The sequence below is a fragment of the Orbicella franksi genome, chromosome 1 (genome assembly GCF_964199315.1).
Source record: "Orbicella franksi chromosome 1, jaOrbFran1.1, whole genome shotgun sequence".
NCBI classification, from domain to species: domain Eukaryota; kingdom Metazoa; phylum Cnidaria; class Anthozoa; order Scleractinia; family Merulinidae; genus Orbicella; species Orbicella franksi.
In genome coordinates, this window is record NC_138145.1 from 35961095 (window position 1) to 35987147 (window position 26053).

The 26053-nt window shown below is 39.6% G+C and overlaps 1 protein-coding gene and 1 pseudogene across 2 annotated transcripts in view; both read right to left on the reverse strand.

Moving 5' to 3' along the window:
* The window catches only part of LOC145479967 (uncharacterized), a 331443-nt pseudogene extending 316242 nt beyond the window's left edge, over positions 1 to 15201 (reverse strand). The window contains exon 1 of the transcript XR_014048490.1: positions 14826 to 15201. The product of XR_014048490.1 is annotated as an uncharacterized LOC145479967 (transcript). The remainder of the gene's footprint in view (positions 1 to 14825) is intronic.
* LOC145479996 (uncharacterized) overlaps positions 1 to 26053 on the reverse strand; it is a 239927-nt gene that overhangs the window by 53495 nt on the left and 160379 nt on the right. The window lies entirely within an intron of this gene.

The window sequence follows — 26053 nt, forward strand, 5'->3', positions numbered from 1 at the left end:
TTTCTGCTAAATGTCACGTGACATTTCACGTGACCCGTCAGAGGCCCTAAATCTACCTCAAAATGCTAAGGACGTTAAAACTAACTATGTGCTAAATTTGGTTCCATTGTCACTTGTGTCTTTAGAGATTTATCTAATAAATTATGTTAACCAGTAAAGATCTTTGATCCAGTCCTTAAACTGCTTTAGGAGGAAGATAAACTTGGTGAACTTGATCAGCTTAATCAGCTTCTTTATCGTCCCACCCGAGTAAAACAAAAAAAGGGTGGTGAAACCGAGGCTGGTGAAACCAGAGTGAAGACTAACCGATATCCTCTTTGTTCAACCTAGTCGTCTGATTTAATAACATTTTCACTTGGTTTCCAGTCACTAGAAGACCTTAAAAAGCCAAAAAGCCCGGTCTGGATAGGGTAAAAGAGAATGCGCGAACTTGTTGCTAAAGAAGTCAAATTTTTATGACAATGTTTACATTCATTACGGCCTATTGAAAATTATCATGCTCAAGAGACATTGTCTCTTACCACTCTATTGCTCTTGGTTTTGCAGAAAACTCGTATTCCAGTTTTTCTCGTGGAAATGAAATGCGGTCGGGAATCCTTGCGCGATATAAGACAAGATTGCTGTCATAATTTTGTTAGCGAACGGGAATTTGGGCGTGATGCCCAACGAGTTTGCCAAGCAGAAAGGTCTCTAATGAGTCCCTTGGCCGGGACGAAACGAGCTGCATAAGACTAGCCACGAACACTGTATTATCATAAATAACTGTCAACTTTAAAGGAGATGTTAGAAATTATTTATGTGGGAGATGAATTTGGTGTACTCGAGCTGGGGTAGCCAACCCTCGGGGAGTACCCACAATGGTGAGATCTTAGGGTTTAGTGCTCTCCTTAAGAAAGGGGGACTGGGGAAGCCAACAAAACTGTAAGTATCTAATTACGTATGCTTACGTCGCGGTCTTCTCTGATTGGTTGCCGATAATGTCTTTGCCCCATGATGTTTTGGGACAGCCTCCCTATAGTCAGACTTCGAACCCAAATCACTGAGCCTATATCATGGCCGCATGCAAGACGGACTTCTGTCATCGAGGTCCTCGCGACACTGGGGGACAACGTTTTTGTTAATTGTTCCTTACGTGTGCAAGATAAAAACTCCTTTGGGCACTCAAAAATTTCACTTGTCTTAAAGGAGGCTATCTCGATGTAAAATTCAAGAATTCAAAGCTTGGTAGAGTGTGTTGGAAAATTTCAAATTTGCATCGTTTTTCAAAGTCATTATCTAAGTCTATAGATATTGTGAGATCGTTATTCATTGTATTGATTGATTCTCTATATCAACTTCTATTGTCCTCAGCAGTCACTCTTACAAATACACGCCTACTCGCCCTTGTCAGTTCTGGTTTTATAATTGTTCAAGAAATGTCTCTCTTCTGTGCCTTAACACGTTTTAAAGTTATTATCTCAATCATAAAAGCATCAAACTCCATATCAATTATCATTTCTTACATGGTGGCACAACAGCTGAGAACTCCATTAGAAATCCTCTGTTTTGAATATTGCTGTTTGAGTGGAATCTTATCAAGGCGTATTTTCCAGATACAAGAACTCTCTTTCCAGTCATGTGACCACAGTACTTGCCAAACACCCGATTCTTCTCATTGGTAATCTGTAAATAATCTCGGCTGCAAAGAAATGAAACATAAACAAGTGACCTTCTGTAACAAGGGTCACCTCAATCTGGAACTCAGATTCTTCGTTCCCCATGACCAGCACTCAAGAACCGAGTGACCCTGGAAAGTACTTCTTAGAAATCCGAAAATATCCCGCTTCCAGTTGAATTGCGTATGCCTTGCTGAAAATCATGTGCCTTAATCAGGTCCCTGCTGTTTTACTTCTGGTCGCTTTCATTGTTCTCTTTTTTTAAACCAATCAAAATCGATCTTGCAACAGAACTCTCGCGAGTCACTCGCTAGCGCAGAAAGGAGCGAAGACTCGAGATACGAGCTTGTAGATCACTGGAAAGTGCATCACGTATGCACATGTCAGTTTTTTAACCATAAGTTTGAATTTATTAATGTTGTGAGAGTGTAGCCAGTCATATTTATTCATTCCGCCATTTTCCTTATGAGCAGAGTGTGTACTGAAAAGTCGTATAACTTCTTACTTGGCAATGTGTTAAGTTAAGTTAAAGAGAGCGGTAAGTGTAACTGACCGCCATTGTAGTTTCTTGCTTCATTCTCATTAAAGTTGCGTCGCAGTTTCTAAATGGAGTAAATTTATACTGGTGTGCTTATGCAAATATTGCAAGTGGTTTGGCTTAGTGACTTGTATTCTATCATTCACTAGAACCGAGAGCGGCAAGCTCAAAAAGTGTAAAGGTCGGTCGGCACTCACTAAGGACATGTTGCGGGGTCGTGAAGCGGGGACAAGCTCCTTGGTGTGTACGCATAGGACCCATGTTGCAGGGACAGTAAGCAAGCTGCTGCACACGAAGAGGATATTGGTTCATTTCTTTGTTATAGCGGGGACAGTTTGCAAGAGCAGTACTCACGATGTGACAATTACAACGTAACTGGGGTCATAATGTCCCTTCTTCGTGACCGACGAGTTCGAGCTAGCTGAATTTCATGCAAGATTTTGCGTTGTCCCCGCAATATTTAAGAAATGGAAAACATGTACCGTGTTTCTATCAAGTTTTTTTTTACAATAACGGTCTAATTTCCCGCGCGCTGATTGGCTCATTTTTATCATCGATAAGAGTACAAACGGATAAAATTTTAATTTAAGCAAGCTCTCAAGTTAAACTTTCAGCTGTCAAACTGTCAACTTTTTAACCAATGATATTTTGTGGGCTTTTTTTAAGTAGCCAATCAAAAAGCGAGAAAAGCTATTGACAATGTTCGGGTCATTTTGAATGAAATTCAGTTATCTTTGTTTATGGCATTTCCCCTCATTTATCCCGGCATTTGGCCATTTTGGGGTCTTGTTTTTGTAAAAAACAAATTGACGTCAGTTTTTTATGCATCTGTCCCCTTATTGATGATAAATTTCGTCATAACATTGTCAAAGTTTACTGCGGAACCACTCGCCTGGTGACGAGGGCGCAGCCCGAGTCAACTATCACGCATAGAAATCGAGAGCGAGTAATCTAGTTGTTTTAGTATAAATGTACTAGTTGTTCAAAACTTTGTGTTGATCCTCTTCACTGAATTCTACTTAAAAACCTTGCAAAGTAGAAATGTTGGCGCGAAGTCAGTCGGTACAAAAGTAAACATTTTCTTACACGAAGTATTAATAGTGCCTGCCTCTAAAAATCAGACAAATTCTTAATTTCGCGGCAGGCGTCGAAAATTCGATTTCGCTCATATTCTCATGGTAGATAGGCTAGGGCATGACAAAAACTACTGGATAGTTTTTTTTGGCAAAATATCCTTTTATTTCAAAGAAATATGCCAATTACCAAATTCCGTTAAAATCGTCATTTGACGCACCATTCTATTAAGCAAGTTTGAGAGCCTCGGATGCAAAACCACATCATTTTTCCGTCTTTAAAACACTCAAATATTTTTGTGCACTGTTTAAATGTGTACTGGGTTGGTTTTAGGGAATGTTGCGTTGTCTTTTTGGGTGCAAAATAATTAAATTTCGCAGACATGTATTTCATTCACTTAAAAGTACTTCGTGAATATAATTAATTTTCACCATGTGCGAAACCTTCAAATGGATTAAGCTTCTGGTGGTTGAATCGCAAAAGGATGATCTACAGATTCCTGTAAAAATTTCTTTGGGCAAATGATTGTGAGCGACGCGAGAGCTTTTCAAAGTACGTCAAAAATGCAAATATTTGACCGTCCGTCGTCAAATTTCAATTTACGGGTTAGACGTATATTTTAGCATGCGCCACATGACTTGACCTATAATAAGTTGAAATAGACACAGTGCTGATAATTTCGAAATGTTCTAACCTTATTTGTTGCAAAAGGCAGGTACACCAACCTCTATTTAAGCGGCTAGCCCCATTAAGCGGTCGCCACCCATTTCCCCGGGGGTAGCCCACTGTATTACATGTATTTAAAACAAAAAATAATTGCAAAGCGCGAAAAGATCTAGGTATGAGTTTAGCATTACAGTATTACGCAGGGGCATGTAGGTAGCGATGGTCGAGTAAAAGATAACAACAGGGGCAATGGTAAATTATTCATTCTTTTCATTTCTTAATTTAATCTCTTCCTACTCAACACGATTGCGTGCTCCCAGTGATTCCAAGCCTTACGGAGCCTTACGTATCAGGATAGAAATTGTTCCACCCCTACCCCTTAAAATGGGATGACAGAATTGCGTGACGAACAAGGAAACGCTGCAAGCAAGGATTCAAGCCATCAAACCATGATGATCAAACGTAATATTTTGGTGTAGTGCAAAGCAAGCAACTATCTACAAATGACTTAGCCGTTTTTGACTTAGATGCAGTGGTGATCATATGTGTCGAACAAGGGTCACAGATTCATGGTATTCGACCGTTAAATAAGTTGACAGTTGGCGATGTACATCGGACGTTATGTAAACAAAAGCAAACTTCTGCTTTATGTGCGACGAATGGTGATAGAAACACGTCAAATCGGCTTTGGACCTTCCTTTTACAGCAAATGAGGTTAGAACACTTCGAAATTATCAGCTCTGTGTCTATTTCAACTTAACATAGGTCAAGTCATGTGGCGCATGCTAAAATATACGTCTAACCCGTAAATTGAAATTTGACGACGGATGGTCAAATATTTGCATTTTTGACGTACTTTGAAAAGCTCTCGCGTCGCTCACAATCATTTGCCCAAAGAAATTTTTACAGGAATCTGTAGATCATCCTTCTGCAATTCAACCACCAGAAGCTTGGTCCATTTGAAGGTTTCGCACATGGTGAAAATTAATTATATTCACGAAGTACTTTTAAGTGAATGAAATACATGTCTTCGAAATTTAATTATTTTGCACCCAAAAAGACAACGCAACATTCCCTAAAATCAACCCAGTACACATTTAAACATTGCACAAAAATATTTGAGTGTTTTGAAGACGGAAGAATGATGCGGTTTTGCATCCGAGGCTCTCAAACTTGCTTAATAAAATGGTGCGTCAAATGACGATTTTAACGGAATTTGGTAATTGGCATATTTCTTTGAAATAAAAGGATATTTTGCCAAAAAAACTATCCAGTAGTTTTTGTCACGCCCTAGCCTATCTACCATGAGAATATGAGCGAAATCGAATTTTCGACCCTTGCCGCGAAATTAAGAATTTGTCTGATTTTTACGGGCAGGCACTCTTAAGAGCAAATGTTCACAAAAATCAAAAATAGTTCGGTAAGGCTTGAAAAATCGAATTTGCCCTACTGTTGCATATAAGTAAGCCTTAGAAAAAGTAAAAACGCTATGTAGTTTTTTTCTTCAAATATCTTGGTATTTCCGAGAAAAAGGACATTATCGATTTCATGTCCAGACATAAATCTAACGAGTGCTAACTGGGCTGAAAATAGACCATTTTCATTCGATTCGCATTTCGCAACTATTGAGCGGAAAAAAGTTGTAATACAACCAAATTAATGCAGAACTATTCCTTGTCCAAAACAGCCCAGTTTTAAGAATATTGGAGTAATCCAACTATTTGGCGGTAAACAAAACCAAAGTGTTCTCCAATGACGAGTGCGTCAGTCAGTGAAAAGAACTGTTATTTTGACCATGTGCCATGTCTCGGAATTCCAAAAGATTTTAGATTCTAACTATACTAGGATAGGTCTTTCAATGATTTAATGACAAAACAGTGGTGACACTTTTGGTCACGCATTCGACTGCTGGCGTGATTTTGTGTCTTTTGTGAACGATTTTGCATAATTTTTTGATGAGTGCCTGATCATTTGCCCAATCTAAACTTTACATATATTGAAAGACCTATCCTAGTATAGTTAGAATCTAAAATCTTGTGGAATTACGAGACATGGTACATGGTCAAAATGACAATTCTTTTCACCGACTGACTAACTCAATTTTGGAGAACACTCTGGTTTTGTTTACCGTCAAATAATTAGATTAACCCAATATTCTTGAAATTGTCCTTTTTTTAGACAAGGAATAGTTCTGCAAGAAGCTGTTTGTATCAAAACTTTTCTGTGCTCAATGATCGCGAAATGCGAATCGAATGAAACTGGTCGATTTTCAGCCGATTTTGTTGGATTTTTGTGGGAATTTGCTCTTAAGTCTTGTATTTCCAAGAAATTGCATTTTTCATGAACATCCTCATATTTTAGGGTACCATACCCCCTTAAGAGGTGCCCTCTGTAATTTTCAACTATGGCCATTTGGACCAGAAAAAATCAAATTCCTCAAACTTTCTCAGATGAATGGTCTAGATAAGTTATTCACAAAAATATAACTTTCAGTTCAATTCGATTCGTATTTTAGCGCTGGGGCTTCCATCTTGGTTTTGCCCCTCTGAGAGGGCTTTCAGCGGCCATTTTAGGGCACATTTTTAACAATTTGCCATACAAAGAAAACGATCTAACTCCGGGTAAAAACCCTTTATTCGAGACAAGCAAATGTTTCTTGTTACATTGAGAGGCTGTTTTGGCAATTTGATCATCATCTGACTTTTCTATAGAATTTTAAATTTCTTCCCTTTCGACTACTCATGAAGCGCCATAAAAAAAGCGAAGTTTAAAGGAAAATATCGCCAAAAGTACATCACTTGAGATCCCAAAACTACCCTCCACTTAAAGAGCAATGTCTCACCTGTAAAAACATGCAATAAAATTTTGGGGCAGTTAAAACTGTAAAATGTTAGAAGAAGAAGTTTAAGCCGTGTGTTTGTCAACAAAGACCGCCGTCCTAATTAGCATAATAACGTGAAAGTAACGATGCACAGAGAAAATAATGATATATTCCACTTATCTCGCGACATGTCGACAACTGGATGTTCCATGATGCCTCATGTTATATTTCCAGTATGTTTCAGCCACATTTTCGGTGATTAGTGTACGAAATCACTCTCAGACATCGCCACGGTTAAGCAGATTTCAACTCTCCGAATCCCGCTTCAAAACATCTATCAATATTATTTGTCTTTCGCCTCATAAGCCGCCGTTTACAAGAAGTTTAACAATTTGCTGAGATCCTGACTGACCCAGAAGTCTGTTAGCAGCCTTTAAAATCCTCCTTTTAATCGAGGATTTTCATCAAGAACTCGTTTAAGCTGAGTTCTGTTTTGATCTGTTATGCACCCGCCATTATTCCACAGATTGAGTTACATTTGACAAATGCGCATTCCAACGGGGGGGGGGGGGGGTAGGGTGGGTAGGAAGTGAAAATGTAACCGACATTAAAGCCATTTTACGCATTTCTGTGGCTAAACTAGTTACTGGCTTTCCCAGAATGATTTGAACATGAGCTTCTGCTTGCAGGTATTTTCTAGGTTATTTTTGCAGTGTAGGGTGGGGGGCTGCTGCCGGAAGTGCCATCAAATTTTGCAAAAGACAACAGACTGACGAATAGTGCGCAGGAAGTAATGATAAGCGACGTTTTATTGAAACTTGTTACATTTTCTTAGCCGTGTCACTTTTCCATCAGAAAAGAAAATGCTCAGAAAATTATTGAAGGGCAGTTAAGGACGGTACTTTCTTTTTTAGGCATGGTTTAAACGCCAGGCGCGCGCTTGGGTTGGAAGTAGTGACGTAATTAACTACCCTACCAAGCGTGCGACTTAAAAAAAAATTATATTGTGGCCGAAACAAATCTCGCACTAAAATTACGAGCCTGTACTAAAACCGGGATTACCAGAAAAGCAGCATATCGCTAAGCACTAACTGTGAGCGGCTTTCAGCTGAAAAACTACCTTTTATCGTATCCGTAGAAAAAATCATACTGAAATTCAACTGTAGATGGCATAATGCGCGCGCAAAACAACTGCGAGAGACGTCATTGTTTAACTTACTTGGAAAGTAACAAGAAAAAAAGTAACGGACACCGACAAAGTTTTCGAAAAGATGAAACAACTCATTTAACTTTTAACAAAGGGGTGATTACAGCTGCATTTTATGGTATGAATTGGAATTGGCAAGCCTATTCGACAATGCATTAGTTTTTGGCTGTGAGGAAAAGTTATGTAGACTGTATTTTGGCTAAGCCAGAGGAGTGCTGTTGCGACGATTCTGTCATTAAATACATATCAAAAGTGGTTTAATGTTAGCACTTACCACGTAGTTTAAAGATGTTTTTTAATATGTTTAGTTTTCTGCATGTAAAGGCGAACCTTAGGAGAATCTGTGAAGAAATATCTTTACCTTTTTTTCAGAAAATTGCTACCGTCAGCAGTAGCTAATTATCTCGGAAAAATTAATGACTACCCCCAGTTTTCTTTGTGGATTCTAATAACCCTGGCTAAGATCTACTTTTTCACGTTTTCTTAATCTGGCGGAAACACGTTTGTATTTTGTAGGCACCATTCGTTATGAGCCTGAGGCACCCCACAGCCGCTAATGTCGTTCAGTTCTGTGATGGCGCACAGCTGCATGTCTGCAACCCTATGCAGGGTGCTTTAAAATACCCGCATCTATCAAGCGAAGCACTAATGTTGACGCTTAGCTTTTTAAAGACATTATAGATGCGTTTAAGGCACACAAGTTGAATGAGTCATAAGCAATTGGATGAGTTAACAGACACTTGTCAAAAATATCTGCAGCTTGATTCTCAGCGGTTGTTGTGTATTCTTGGAGGACCTTCTCCTGTCTGTTTCTAAGCTTTGAAGCCATTCTCGAGAGGAAGGACCAAACGTGGCAAGGAGTCAGGAACTCATCACAGGTGAACCGCCTAATTCTGGCCTCATCTTTTGAGCGCCTCATCTTTTGTGCTACAGTAATTGCTTCGAGTTTTAAGGCCGTTTCCTGACCCGAGAAAAACTTTTCTTGCGCACTGCTTGTCAGTCTGTTGCTTTTCTCACCATTTGATGGCATTTCGGGCAGCGAAAGACACAAGTATAATGCTGAACAAAAAAAAAAACACAAGGAAGAGGCTTTTTATTGGAGTTCTATCCGTATTCTATTTGTAATAAATGAAAATTCTCGTCAAAAATTAATAGCTGTCAATGAGATTAGGATAAATAAACAGAGAATGAAATGTGTCCCGAATTCTGTACCGTTTAACACGAATTTCTTACATGGCAACCTTTGTGTTTGCAAAGAGATCGGGACACATTTCATTCTCTGTTTATTTCTCCAGCCCCGTCTTTATCTATCTATTCAGTGTAACAAGTGTGGGCTTCGAAATTACTAACAAGGAGCTGCGTTACCTAACCTTAAAACCCCTAAAATCTGATACAAAACGTTCATATTCCACCGTGATATAAGTACTAAGAGTCCAGAATAAATGCTTATAGCAGTTGACGTACATTTATTTTATCCTAAATAGCTGACCATTGTTGAGGCCCCATAGTGGAAGAGGGGGAGGGGGGGGGGGGTATCGGTGTATCCCTTATCCTGTTAATTTTTGTCCTAAATATCTTGTATCCTGTTAAATCCAACTCAATGATTTCCTACTCAATTAATGTCCTGTTTTGTCCGATCTAAACATGCTCTACCGCGTTAATATTTCCCCTAAATTTCTTGCATCCTATTAACTTTTTACCCAAATATCCAGTATCCCGAAAACCCCTAAAAGGGCCTCACTGATGAACTGATAAAGCTGATCAAGATACACAGATCATAATCTTTTGACCTGATACTGTCTATCGTTTTCTTTTTTCTTTCTTTTTTTTTTAATTGCCCCCCCCCCCCGCCCCACCTACCCTACAAAAATAACCTAGAAAATACCTGCAAGCAGAAGCTCATGTTCAAATCATTCTGGGAAAGCCAGTAACTAGTTTAGCCACAGAAATGCGTAAAATGGCTTTAATGTCGGTTACATTTTCACTTCCTACCCACCCTACCCTTACCCGTTGGAATGCGCATTTGTCAAATGTAACGCAATCTGTGGAATAATGGCGGGTGCATAACAGATCAAAACAGAACTCAGCTTAAACGAGTTCTTGATGAGAATCCTCGATTAAAAGGAGGATTTTAAAGGCTGCTAACAGACTTCTGGGTCAGTCAGGATCTCAGCAAATTGTTAAACTTCTTGTAAACGGCGGCTTATGAGGCGAAAGACAAATAATATCGATAGATGTTTTGAAGCGGGATTCGGAGAGTTGAAATCTGCTTAACCGTGGCGATGTCTGAGAGTGATTTCGTACACTAATCACCGAAAATGTGGCTGAAACATACTGGAAATATAACATGAGGCATCATGGAACATCCAGTTGTCGACATGTCGCGAGATAAGTGGAATCAGGAGCCATAATCGGGGACGGAGACCGTAAGTCTCGGGATTCGCGCGCACCCATGATATGGGACAATTTTTCTATTTTTAGAACAAATTACGCCATCCTGACGTCATATATCCGCGCGGACTCACGCACATGTCAGGGGCTCTCCCGTGGATGTTGTCACGTTGCGTGATCAAATGGTGAGAGTTGAGAGATTCTCTTGCGTATTTTTCACAGCGATGGCAGGGAATAAGGCAGGGAATACGAACCAGGGCGCTTATAAGTAGTTTTATGCTCTGAGCTAACGGAAAAAGTGGGTTTTTCAGGGTCGAAAACAAGACTTCAATCTCGCGCTGGGAATGAATAATAAGATCTGCTCACGCTAGTTGTAAGCTTACGCGTATGCTTAAGAATATAGCAAGAAAACTCTCTACTCTGGTATCGAGTTAATTTGTGAGTTTCTCAGACAATGTTTAATCATAACTAAAACCTGTTTTGATGGTTTCTTATTGTCTCTGCTTGTTTGGTGAGTTTGCAAAAGTTTTTGAAAGGAAAGTCTGACGCGTACAATTAGCTCATTTGCATAGTGCATGCAGCTCGTGCACTTTCAAGTCCGAGTCGGTGTTTTCAATTGTCAACAAATCTCGACAAAGATTTCTTTCGTTATCTTTTGTGCTGAGATGCTGCAACAAATTTCACGAATGCTAAAAAGGCTACTAACATCATGTGTGTTTGTTCAACATAAGCATAGTGAAGTTTTACACTGCGAAAATGAAAATAGGCAAGGAGTTTTGATAACTCGATCATCAAAATCGAAATCGTTATTCCAAGTTGATTAAAGAAAGCGTAATCGTAACTTTGCTGATTGTTTCTGCTTTATTCACATATTTTCAGCTTAGCTTTTAATATGTTCTCAAACATTTATCAATCTTAAACATATTTAAAAACTATAGAGCTATTGTTTGAGTTCGATGTACGCGTTCACACGAAAGTGCGGCGCAAGTACAATTTGTCATGTTTACTGACTGTACAAAACACGCATCGGCGGGCGCTCTCATTCATCGACAACAGAGAATTTACTGGATTTTTACACGAATAAAACTGAGCAGTATCTACGGACGTAAAGTTATTAAGTCTTGATGAAACATCAAGCATTGCTTACAATTCAAGCGAAACTCAAACTAGCAATTATTTTGTCTTACTTTTCGGTCGCGATAGACTGACAAATTCCTCGCAAGCGTGTGGCAAGAGGAGCTAGGAAACTATGAAGTCCTGAAGCTCTGCTATATCTAAATATATCCAGCTAGTTTTTTGCTGTGTAATGGAAAAGCTGTTAATCTTCAACATATGTGAAATTTAAAGTGGAGTAATGTACAGCTCATGTAAAAGAAGCATCAGTCGGAACACAACTTGGTCAGCGATATATATAAGCTTACAGCGGAACATACCTAAATTCGACACAGTCTTACTTCACTCAAACTGGAGCAGCTTACGACGAAAATACTTAAGCAAAATTCCAACAGACGTAAACGCGTTGAGTTGTGGGGCAAAAATATGAAACATTTCGGGAATTTCGGACGCCATTTCCCCCGCGCGATATCCGCAAAAATCCTCGCAGCATGTACGCGCGTGTGCCACAGGTGATGGCGCAATCTGTTCTAAAAATAGAATTATTGTCCCATATCATGGGGACAACCCCAATACTTGAAATGGCGCGCGCTTACGGTCTCCGTCCCCGATTATGGCTCCTGGTGGAATATATCATTATTTTCTCTGTGCATCGTTACTTTTACGTTATTATGCTAATTAGGACGGCGGTCTTTGTTGACAAAAACACGGCTTAAACTTTTTCTTCTAACATTTTACAGTTTTAACTGCCCCAAAATTTTATTACATGTTTTTACAGGTGAGACATTGCTCTTTAAGTGGAGGGTAGTTTTGGGATCTCAAGTGATGTACTTTTGGCGATATTTTCCTTTAAACTTCGCCTTTTTTATGGCGGTTCATGAGTAGTCGAAAGGGAAGAAATTTAAAATTCTATAGAAAAATCAGATGATGATCAAATTGCCAAAACAGCCTCTCAATGTAGCAAGAAACATTTGCTTGTCTCGAATAAAGGGTTTTTACCCGGAGTTAGATCGTTTTCTTTGTATGGCAAATTGTTAAAAATGTGCCCTAAAATGGCCGCTGAAAGCCCTCTCAGAGGGGCAAAACCAAGATGGAAGCCCCAGCGCTAAAATACGAATCCAATTGAACTGAAAGTCATATTTTTGTGAATAACTTATCTAGACCATTCATCTGAGAAAGTTTGAGGAATTTGATTTTTTCTGGTCCAAATGGCCATAGTTGAAAATTACAGAGGGCACCTCTTAAGTAGTTTAATTAGTAGTTTTGACATGCTGCGAATAAAATATAATAGCCCAAACTCTCGCATGTAAACAAAAACAAAAGTGTGGTTGACTAGGGCCCTTTAACTTACAGCAATAATTTAGTTTCAGAATTTTTCGTCCTTGTTACTAAAAAGCTAGTCAAATTGCAAAGCATTCAATTATTGCTTGATGATAAAACGAAGGAAATTCAGCCTTACGCCACTTTAGGACCGGGAAGTTGTTGAAGGAACTGAACACATGCTGACAGCTGAAAAGTTTCCTCCTACAACTTGCGTTCAAATAATCGAATTAATACACATGTGACTTCCCTTGAAAAAAAAGGAGGAGAGGCTTTACATTCTGTGGAGAAAGTGATGCAGGTCACTGGACCTCTCCTTACATTCACAACTTGTTAACACACTAAAAATCAGTACTTACTGGCAAGATATACTATCCTCCAGGTAAAGTTCGTTAATGGTAATATTAATCACCATGCCTTGTGGAATAGGAACCGAAGAAATACAATCTGTATTGTTTGGGTAATCGTTAGGATATCCGGGACTTCTGAGTGTATTTTCAATCACTGGACCACACCCTGCATGTAACAGATCAAAAAAATAAAAAGATAGAGTTGATATCGACGGGCTAGTTTTATTCCCTGCAACTGCAAGGCACCAAAACACACAGATTCCTTCATCTCATTTTCAACTCTTCCTGTTGGACTTTTTTCCAATCCGCTGACCAGTATGTTAAGGGTTCACAGTCGAGTGCACCGCGCGATACAACTTATTTGTCAAATGATTTGTTTCAGTAGCAAAGTTTCTTATTCGTGGATCGTTTATACGGTCGACAGTGCATGTTTTTTTTAAACTGAAAGTTCCCAACGATAACCCAATTCTATTGTTCTTGTTTTTTCCATGACCTGGAGAAAAACATCACTTTGTTATGCCATCACGTGCCATCACGTGCCATCACGTGTCATTAGACGTCATTGCAAATTGCTTCCAGAGAAACTTCAAATGAATTAACAAAATTTGCCACAATTCAGTATGCATGGAGGGTGACAAATAGTTTTTGCGTGATTTTTGATGTCCCCAAAATTAGTAGAGTGACGCGTGATTGAGACCAAATTAGCCGCGTGACGTGGGACAAGACAACACAACGTGATGGGTGATTTGCTATTTTAGAGGTAAGTGACGCGTGATTTACCATTTAGATTTCCTTGATAGGTGAATGTTTTTGGACCTAGAAGGATACCATTCATTCAAGGTAAATAGTCTTAATCAAGATCGATATACCGTAGAAGACGTGACATCATTTTCTGTTTTTATTTCTGAAAGAATGTCTTCCCAAACGGCTGAACTGAAGGAACGTTAGTGTTTGGAATCATTTTATGCCGCCCGAGAAGACGCTTCCGCAAGCAATGACCCCCTACAGAGAGAAAACATTTGTGTACTACGTGCACTTAATGAAAGTTGTCACAAATACCCAACTGAATTCAAAAGCCACGTTATGTCCTTCACAGACATAAAAACAGTTGTCGCGCGTATTTCCGGGGAGTAAAGCTTTGACACAAATATAATGCCTGTATCTCAAAGAATAGCAAAGGTGCAGTAGATGTCTTCTCAATTCGTATCTGACTGTGTTGTAGGCGAAGGAAATAACATGCGTGCGGAGCTAGCTGAGAGAGGTCTGGAGAGGTAAAAATCCCACCTTGCAAGGTTCGCTCCGCTCGCCTTTTTTTTTTTTTTTTTTTTCATGCTTGTCGGGAGCCTGATTATCCAGGAGTCTACCGGATGCAGACCAAATCTCCCAGTATGCAGTTAAGTCACCACTTCTATTTTGGCCGATAATTGGCATTTTCAGGGTCAAATGTTTGGAATATTTGTCGATAGATTTCTGTGGTTCAATCGGCAGAGTTCTGTTTTTAATGACGTTGTTAGAGTTGAGAAGATAAAATTGGCAACGCACTTACTTCTTTTTAAGTGATGCGTGATTGGTCAAAAACTTCTCCCTGATGCGTGATGTGATAGAAAATTCAGCGTGATTCATAATTGGACCCCCCACCCCTTTGCAACCCTCTGCGTGGGGTTAGTTTCAAAATATCTTATTTTCTCACCTCCTTTTATTACGAAGTGCTTTACATCAGTTCCATACTTGCTGGTGGCCACACATGTGTAGTTACCTTCCTGGTATAATTTACTGCTCGTAATATTTGTCGTGTTCATCACCACTGTAAAGTTCCGTATCAATGCTATGTATATGGGAGGGGTTCCAATGGCTGAACACTGAACTTGGCTACCTGGATCTACTCTCACCGCAGCATCTGAAACAATCTTGGGTGGCACTAGTGAAGTAATGTTTCAATTTAGTTAACGCTGTAATTAATGTTATTTAAGATTACTAATTAATATCCGGGTTATACTTCGAAGAATAAAGACTTACCTGTACAGTGTTAATCTCAATCTGAAGTAAAAAAACCGCTAACACCAGTAAGAACATAAAGTATTTACAACTTTGTACATTGTTTTATCTTACGAGAGAGTAGTGTTTTTTTGGTGGGGCATATTTCTTGAAGTTCATCTGATACTAAAACTGTACAGATTAATCATTTAGTCTTGGTCATTGCTTTTTGGTGTAGAAATAAATTACACTTGATTACTTTGGTTGATCGAAACTGTGCTTTAACCTTTTCCTAACAATGAAGCAACTACAGCAAAGAAACAAAATGACTACTCCAGTTTTCCTTAAAAAAAAAAAAAAAAGAATTCGTACTTATATGGCGATCCGGTGTAAGAAACGCAGAATTTCGTTCTTGTCTGGAAATTCACCCTATTTGGCCCTGGGAGAGAAGGTGAGGGGGGCAAGGGGAGGGGGGGGGGGTGGCTTACAATGCTTGGGCTGAACTTTCCTCACTTTTTTGACTTTCCCAGAATCTACCAGAAAAAAATTGGGTGTGTCGATTGTTTCGTTACTTGCCTTGACATTTCTAGGGCAACTATGTCTTTAAATGATGTTTAACAGAAATTAACGTTACCGTATACCTTCAGAGGTGTGTCACATCCAAGCAATGTGGTGCGTTCGGTTTAAACTGTAAATACCTAATCTCCCATATAAAATTATAGCTTATAAAGCTTCCTCACCTGTACCAAGAATTTTGAAATAAAATGAAATGTCGAATTTCTTAAGACCTCTAAATGCGAGCATCCGAATCACCTTTTGAAAGCTACAAGTCAAAGCGCATTTTGTTTTTCGCTTATTTAATTTGTCCCTCAGTTTCCGGACCCAATGCGCTAAAAATCATGGGTCTACGATTTGCCATATTCAATTTAAGTAAAAAGCTACAGGACATTTTCGAAATTGGATTAAAAAAATATGGAGTAATCGTAGAAAACTCGCTCTAGGAGAAAAAAAATATATTTGGAAATAAGACATTCGCATGCTCAAGTTTAGAGGTCGTGAAAATTCTACAATTCGTTTTATTTCAAAATTCTTGGTATAGTTTGAAAGCAAACTATCTCTTTGAGATTCAATTTGATATAGGGGTTAAGGTATCTACACCGGAAGCACTACATTGCTTGGACGCGACACGCCTCTATTAGCGCCCCCTCTCGAATAAGCGCCCCCTTTGAATAAGTGCCCCTCCAATCGGCCAAAATTTAAAATAAGCGCCCCCCTTCGAATAAGCGCACCCTCCCCTTCCCCCATTTTGTTAACGAGTACTGAGCCAACAAAGGATGTATAATTTTCGTCGTGTAGTATTAAATTTGTACATTGTTTCAGTTTGTGAACACGTTAAGTGAACACGTTGAACACGTTAAGTACTTACTGTGCCGCGATAGATTTAAACTTTAGGATCAGCTTTTATATCGATAAACAGCTTATGCTGTTGTTTTCGCACAGATGATGTATTAAAAAAAATTATCATGTCAGGCCACGATTTGGGAAAAATTAAATAAGCGCCCCACCTCCACCCCACTCGATTAAGCGCCCCTCGAATAAGTGCCTCCCATCTTCTCCTAAGTTTGAAATAAGCGCCCGGCCGCTAATTTGAGGATTTACGGTATCAGGAAAAGATGGGATGCAATCCTGTCAAAAGCTAGACCACTAGTAGTCCCTCTTTCGCTCAGACCGTCGTGCGTGACGTGAAAGAAAACTGCGAGGAAAAAAAATGGCCGCGTGAAATCCTGGGGGCGAGGAGCGCGCGAAAGGAGTGCCTACCGCACAAACCAGGGAGTTTGACCTTTCACTGCCGAGTGATTTTTCGGTGTAGGATTTCTTATCTTGACGTCCTCTTACTATCGCCTGTTGTCAATAACCCCGGGACATATCCTGAATGAAATCGCTCTACTGTACTCTTTAAAGTGCACCTAACCTCCATTTTTTTTTTTCGCTAAAACGAATCTACTTGTTATTTGAAATACTTCTGCGAAAAAAAAATTGTATTCGGTTAAATCCTCGATTTTCTGTGCCCCGACAAAATCTCGAAAATAGCTCCAAAACATCGCCATTTTGTTTCGCGACCGAGTTTGAGGAGAATGGGTCCAGCGACTATTGTGACTTCTACTCAGGAAGGTTGAATATCTCACGTCCTCTCATTTCCCTCAGGATGGTGCAATACACATTCGAAAAGTGCACAGAAACGCCTTCCAGAAGCGCCATCGGCTGTTGCAGCAATATCCCAGATTTAAAGAAAGATATACTGCACAAGTTACTGGCGATGATCGGTCACTGTGGTACGATAAAGACGTGAACGGTGGTTGATTTTGCCGAACCGAAACAAGCCAACTGAGCCGTGTGAGAACCATTGAAGAACTCTCACTGGAATTTGTTCCGCAGACTTTCAAACGCTATTTTCAAAATTTTCTGCTTAAAGCCAACCAGCAATTTGTAGAAATACTACCGACAACCTATATCTTCCAATCCCGCAGTATTTATAACATAGCCGCAAAGTTGTGTGATCAATCAAGAAGCGTTACGACTAGTATACTGATATGTAAATAGGTCGCAACTGTACGTCGCCATCCAACACTTATTTCTCTTTCGATTTAGATAAAAGTCGAAGATTAATCCTTTAGAATTACATGATAACAAAATTGTTAGACTCATAGAGTTTTCTGAAGGTTTGGAAATCAGCAGTGCGACAAACATTCTGTGCAATAGCGTCGAAAATATGACCGCGTAACATTATCTGCGGACCGCTTAGGGAACACATCCTTTTCGCTTATCCGACCTATTTCACTTCAAACTTTGAGAAAAAATCGGTCATCCCAAAACGTAGACCATGCAGACTGCAGACCGTGCAGACCATGCAGACCGTGTAGACTGTGCAGACTGAGCACTTTTTTTCCAACACTTGACTCACTTTTTTTCGCTTCTAGTGACAAAATAGTGTTCAATATGTCCTAATGTTTGTTATTTATGCACAAGCGGCACAAACTCAACATCTGACTGTTGATTCACGCGTTTAATAGACTTTCTATAGGAAATTCCCTTTACTGGTCCTAAATATACTAAAATCAAGCATAAAAATAAACTTACATACATTCTAGGCGCAAATTGCATCAATTTTTGACGGGTTTGTGGTTTTATTTATTTTGTCCAATTTGTTGTTGTTGTTGTGTGTGTGTGTATTTTTTTTTTGTTTTGTTTTTTTCGATTTTCTTAGTCTTCGTTCTCCTCTTAACTGATTCATAAAACAAAGCAAGGACGGTGACTCTAAGCGACCTTGTCCCACAAATCGCTTTTGCTTCACAAAGTACAGAATCGCCATTAGACTAGGAGTATTCCCTCTTTCGCTTAGTTGACCGCAAGTAAACCTCGAGGAAAAAAACGCTCGCACGAATTTTTTCCCTCGAGGTTTTTTTATGCGTCACGCACAATAGACTAAGCGAAAGAGGGACCACTCGTAGTCTAAATCGCCATAAAAACACAACTGCCATGGTGCAGAAGGCAACAAACGTGTCAAACCACCAGAGATTTGTTTAATCTCTATTGTAGTTGATTAGTAGATTCTGAACAGTGGATCTCTGTGGCTTGGAAGAACTAATACGATGAAGCTTGAATACAATTGAATGTTCGCAATACTGACGCTGATCGCAACTGAAATCGAAACCTAAAATTCTAGTCCTAAAACGAACTATTCATGAGCTGTCAAATAAAGGAAAACGAACAGTTCATTAGCTGTCATATACAGGAAACCGCAATTAATCGCTAAACTATTTAAGGCCACAGAGAAACATAAAAAAATAATCACGCATTGTTGAAAGTCAGGCATTCTTCGTAAATCACGGGCTGTTCGTGTTCATGTTCATAGATCACGCCACGAAAGTAGAACTGTTCATTACATGCCATATGGATAGATAAATTGACCATCGCATCATCTGATCACGGCAACCTTACTGCGCTGAGAATTTCAAATGCTATTCAGTTTTCTATGATCTTTCTATGTGCTAGGCTTTTTTGGCGTGATCGCAGTCACACCCCCTGATCCAACAGCCATTTGGAATTACATTTTGCACACCAAGAGTACAAAATGCACATGTTACGTGTGACATTATAATACAAGTGAAGTTTATTTCTACATTTTAAAATAGCTTTACTTAAACATATTTAGGACTAAAGCGAGTTTCCCTTGCAAAATCTATAACACATCAACAGTCACATACCACCGAGTTTGCGCGGCCTGTGGATAACAAACACTCCGATATATAATTGAACAGAACCAAAAAATATGCGAGTCAAAAGTAAATTCAAAAACAAGAACAAGAAAAAAAAAAGTACTCAGTCTGCACTCAGAAAATTTACATTGGTCATTTAAAGTTACTACTTAAACGTGTGACAATAATGTGAAATCGGTAATTGTATGAAATGTTCCCTTCCGCCTTGCTTCCCGCAACTTCAAAAACACAGGTCCAAACAATTCTACGATTTTCAATCGATCGAAGCCAGTGTGCAACACTTACGTCACTCTTATAAACATGAAGCATTCCAGGAAGTAAAACACAAACTGGATTTAATAGAACAACCATTCCTTGACAAAATACATCCTCGCTAAGGACAAATGTAAACGGGCTATAAACACGCGTGGGAATATGCTGTTCAGGTGACGAAATTACCAACTAAAGCAGTCCCTGAGTTTTCTTTCCTGCTTTTCGTTTCCCTGCTCCTCCACTTCGTATCTAGCTCTCCATTTCCTAATATACAAGCAGCTCGTCAGTAAAGAAGTCTTCCCTGCCGTCGCTTGAAATATTGCAAATTGCTCTCAAAGCTCTGAGCAGTGGGTTCACAACTATCGAACGTCCACGATCGAAGTTCATTTCGGAGTCTTCCGAATCGACACTTAACTTTGACTCCAGTGACGAAAAAGAAATGACTTTGAAACAAAACTTGGACATTTTCGTCCCAAAATATATTGGAACGCTTAGTTTTGTTCTCCATTTTCGCGAGCAAATACAGAGAGCTGACTGACGCGCCACTGTGTTTGGTTCCTGGGTAGACGTCATCAGCAACCGCCGCCCCAGACTCCCTAAAACGCGGTCGCGCAACACTTCAAGCGCGACTTTGAAAGGGCATAGAAAATCGAGGATTCAAGCAAATTCAAAACTTTTTTCGCCTAAATGCTTCGAATAACAAGTGAATTCGTTTTAGCGAAAACACATTTTTGGGGTTAGGTGCACTTTGAGCAGCGAGGCAAAAACATGCCGTGAGAAGTTTATCTTCGTTCAGTGTTCTTTCAGCGACACTGCCAAAGAAGTTTTAAAAAGAAGACGGCAAAGGAGGTATCTTGTAACAATTTTTGCATCGTCTGTAGGTGTAAATCTAAAAGTTATTGCGAAAACTTCAAATGTAGAGTTTCAACCGAAAATTTACATTACATATTTGACATAGGAGATCATCCAACTGCGGTGACATGTTTGCCGATAGCAGCGGAAAGTTTCAGCTGAATGTCCGGTTTCAAGTGAAAGTCCGGTTCAATCTTTCAAATGGGCGGAAGCAAGGCCAAGCGCAGTAAATTCATATTTACTGAACTGAATTTAGCTAAATTTCTTATTAAACATGGAGTCAATTGAAGACAATCATGATAGACGTCATTCTCGGAGACTCTGGAGCAGTTAGTGGGGGCGGGAAAAAAGTCTAAAAGGGTCGTCGCCCGAACTTTTTTCTCACCCGTTTAGACTTTTCCCCGCTCCCAATAACTGCCCCTGGGTCTCCGAGAATGACGTCTATAATGACTGTCTTAAATTGACACCAAGTTCACTAAGAAATTTATAACCCTATGGTGAAAAAATATTCAAGACACACCAACCTCTATTAAGCGGCCAGCCCCTATTAAGCGGCCACCTCCCATTGCCCCAAGGGTAGCCCACTGTATTATATGTAAACCAAAAATAATTGCACAGCGCGAAAAGACCTGGGTACGAGTTTAGTGTTACGATATTTACGCACGGCGTATAGGTAGCGGTTGCCTAGTAAAAGATGACAACACGGGCAATGGTTAACTATTCATTCTTTTCAGTCCGGGATCGTTATCAGATTTGATAACCTCGACCAAAACAAACCATTAACCAATCGCTGCGCAAGTTTTCGTTCACGTGACATTATTTGGTAGCAACAGTGTATAATTCAATATGGCGGTCGACGGGGCGCTGCGATGAAAGGAGTTACTTTTTTCACAACATCACAATGCAATTTCATTTAATTGTAATTGTATGTTTGCTTCGCAATAGGTTACTGGATTATGGAATAGAAACAGAGATGTATGGAAGAAAACTGTCTTTGTCCAAAAGCTACAGCGAAAAGTTTCATTTTCAGATAGACACCGTATAATATTTGTTCCGAGTAAAAACACACGAAGGTAGACAACAGTTATTCTGTTCACAAAAGCGTTGTTTATTGATACTAATATGATAGCTTCTATTTTCACTCAGGCTTCATTTTCTTGGTAGTTGGAGAAGCTGGCTGTTCAACAGTCTGTATAAAATATAAACGAAACACTAACAGTAAATACATCTTGAGTTCACAAATTGACGCTGAACAAGTCGCTTCTATATTCCAAGCGGCGAGCTGTAACTGAATTTCGTTCAATTTGCATGAGCGAAGCGTGGCTAGGACCGAAACATCCCCTACTATGATTCATTACTATGAAATGGAAATAACAGTATCGAAACAGTTCGCGACCCTCCCTCTGTCGACTCTCTGTCCAGATATACTGAAGATAGAATAGCTTACCTCGATGGCCATATCCCATCCCACGCCTAATTCCATTTCTGCGATTGCTAATTCAATCCCCTCTGCCGTATTGTACATTTCGTTTCCATCTTTGATGCACTGGAGTTATCTTTGTCGTTGTGGGCTCGCCTGATATGGTTCTGGCACAACAACAAAAATATAGCAGGTATATTTACTTTAATTCGTGATACACCTCCGTTCAGTGTGATGGGTACATGCAACACTTTATGTCGTGAGATGTGACAGTAAACTTGGAAGTCTTGGCATTTCCGGAAAAAAATTGTTTTAGTTGTAGATCAGTAGTCTATTGTTGTGCATTCGGTGATATGGAAAAACGCTTTTAATGACCGATTCATATAAAAGAAACTATAATTCAAGTAATATGTTTTCGTACCATAGTTCACTCGCTAAATCCAACAACAAGCTTCATTATATAACGACTGGTGTGCCAGAAAACTGACCTAGTTTGGCCGGCATTTCCGGAAAATATTTCAGGACCGCGAGTTGTTGAAATTGACTCTAAAATATAGGCAACTTACCCTTTAACGTGATTGTCGATTTTCCCGCAGTCCGAAAAGTGTTTTAGTTCCCTGTTTATGAAGTATTGCACCCGGCGTATCTGTCTTCCAGCAACTTCTCTCAGAGTGTAATTTTTCTTAGCGCTCTTGGATACCAGACTGTGGCACGTCTAAAAGTGTCTCGGGTATTTCTCTAATTTCCGGCAAAACACAACGAAGTGCGAACGAGTCTTTGTCTCCAATTTTCAGGAAGGACATGAAAAGGAGTTCCTTCTGGCCCCTTGATTTTGACCTCATGGTAACCCTTCAAAAGAAAATAAACAACTAATGTTAGATTCGGAAGTGGTTTCCCGACCACCTGGACTACCGTACCATGAATCGAGCGACTCACTAAGAGCTATAATTTTTTCTGAAGGGGCTTAGATGATTTATGTAAGTTACTTTTACGTACCCCTTGATTTTGCCACCAGTAATTCTTAAAGTTGAATGGTGCGTGTCTGTCAGGCCTAAAAGGAACGAAAATTTAATGCTGCAAAACTCGACAACAATAAACTTACCCTATGTAATGACCAAGCTATATCCACAAAATCGACATAAATTTGCTATTTTGATTCTATGGGTACCAGCATCCGCCATCTCAATACCTAGGAACATATCGATTACAGCTGTAAATATGGCCGCCGTTACGAACAACACATCGCAAATCAAAATACCCCCGTGCACTTTTTTCACAGATCGTGCACAACACTAAAAACACGTTAAATCCCAAGAATATGGCGTGAAGATTAACGACATATTTTTTGTGATTTTCGCAAAAACCGCCAGGTAACTTAAATCTAATGACAAAATGAAAAACATACCTGGTTTGGATGCAAAATTGCAAGCGCTGTTTCACTTTACGAGTAGCATTTTACATCGTTTACGCTGGTCTTCAACCGCCATCTTCAAAACACGTGAGGCTCCTTCTTTTCTGGTAATTATCGAATAGAATTATGGGTAAATTACCCGAGTATAATCGAACAAATAACGAGCAAAGCGAAGTGAATACGAAACTTCCCGGTTTTTGAAATGGCCGCCATGTTGTGACGTCACATGGTTATCAAATCTGATAATGATCCCGGACTGTTTTTCATTGCTTAATTTAATCTCTTCCTACTCAACAAGATTGTGTGCTCCCTGTGGCTCCAAGCCTTACGGATCCTTGCGTATTAGGATAGAAATTGTCCTACCCCCAGCCCCTAAAATGGAATGACAGCATTGCGTGACGAACAAACAACGAACCGCTGCAAGCAAGGATTGAAGCAGCAATAGATCAAACGATGATCACACATAATATTTGGTGTAGTACAAAGGAAGCAACTATCTACAAATCACTTAGCCGTTTTTGACTTAGATGCAGTGGTGATCATATGTGTCGAAAGAGGGTTATAGATTCATGGTATTCGACCATTAAATAAGTTGCCAGTTGGCGATGTACATCGGACGTTGTGTAAACAAAAGCAAACTTCTGCTTTAGCCGTGCGACGAATGGTGACGGAAACACGTCAAATCGGCTTTGGGACCAGCCTTTTACAGCAAATAAGGTTAGAACATTTCGAAAATATCAGCTCTGTGTCTATTTCAACTTAATATAGCTCACGACATGTGGCGCGTGCTAAAATATATGTCTAACCCGTAAATTGAAATTTGACGACGGATGGTCAAATATCTGCATTTTTAACGTACTTTGAAAAGCTCTCGCGTCGCTCACAATCATTTGCCCAAAGAAATTTTTACAGGAATCTGTAGACCATCCTTCTACGATGCAACCACCAGAAGCTTAATCCATTTGAAGGTTTCGCACATGGTGAAAATCAATTATTTTTACGAAGTACTTTTAAGTGAATGAAATACATGTCAATAATTTAACTATAAAACATTGCGATAAGACAAAAGTTAAAACCATCACGGTTAAAAACTCTAAAAAACTGTAAAAAACTCTAGAAAGCGAGGACGTTTCGACGTTTACTCAACGTCATTTTCAAGTCAAAATGAATAAGAAAACGTTATTTGAATATAAATGTACAAAACAAATCCTTAGAGACTTAAATAAAACACTATTAAATGCGAGAAATATTTGCACGCAGTGTCACGTAAGCAGTTTGGCTCGAACGGAGTCCTTCTGCAGCTTCTGGGTATTTAGCCCAGGTTTTAGCTCCTTAATAAACAACATGTCGAATATTAAGCAGTCAAACTTCGTTCTACTTTTTCTCAAAATCGAGAAATGTTTGTCCTTCAAATCAGACTTCGATAGGCCATGGTCTTCCAAGTGTCTTCCAATTGCAGAATGTTTATGCTCGCCAATGCGTTGGTGCAAGTGTCGCGTTGTGTACCCGACATAATCTGTGTCGCACAGATCACATTGAAATTTGTAGACCACGCACTGATTGTTGACAATCGGCGGCTTCTTCTCTTTCGGGGCGAGGACTTGACTGTTCTTTTTTGACTTAAAGACAGGCTTTATTTGTACTCCAATTTTTGCGCTCAGATTTTGCATTTCTCATTTACTGAGTTGGCTGATTGTTGATCTTTAAATGGTAGTAGTACCACGATATTAGAGGTGCCATCACTTGCATCATCAAGCGCAGTAATATTATCAATATTGCGTAGAAATTTGTTAATCGAAGAATTGATCAAATTTACAGGATAATCCAGGTTTAGAAAGGTAGTTCGAAGCGTGTCGCATTCCTCAGAAAACGCGGTAGGAGTCGATGACAGGCGATAAGCGCGGTTTATCATTGTGGAAAGTAAACACCCTTTGTAACGTTTGTCCACATGGCTGTGATAGTGAAGGAGCAGGCCCGTGTTTGTGGACTTTCTGTGTACTGATGTTTCAAGTCTGTTTCCACATTTAGTAATGTTCATGCCAACAAAGGAAATAGTATCCTGCTCGGCTATTTCCATAGTAAAGTTTAAGTTCTCGTGGCAAGAGTTCAGTTTATCGAGGAAATCGTTGGCTTTGTTGAGATCTGGCATGATTGTGAAAGTATCATCCACGTACCATTCGTAGAAAGAAGGGAGCTCGTTTTTCTCTTCTAATTTTTCTTCTATGGAGCACATGAAGGTGTTGGCTAATAGTGGCCCAAGTGGAGAGCCCATGGCAACGCCCTCTGCTTGTTCGTAAAGGTACCATCAAGTTGAAAGAGTTGGTTTGTAGTTGCAAGCTTGAGCAATTCCATAAGTTGGTCTTTGGTGAGGTTTAGATTGTAGGTGTTATTAAACCAGTTTCCAACAAAAGCTTTTTCGGCAAGTATTCCGATGGTTTCGTGAGCAGGAACATTGGTAAACAGAGCCGTCACGTCGTATGATACGAGTATATGGTCAGCATCAACAGGAATGTTTCTGATATCTTCGGAGAATTGAAAGATATCGCTGATCATGTAAGCATTGGTTGACAGAGGCTTTAATTTCTCTTCCAGCCATTTTGCGAGTGGGTAATTGTATGTGTTAGTCGCCGATAAAATTGGTCTCATGGACGAGCTCCCTTCTTTCTACAAACGGTACGTGGATGATACTTTCACAATCATGCCAGATCTCAACAAAGCCAACGATTTCCTCG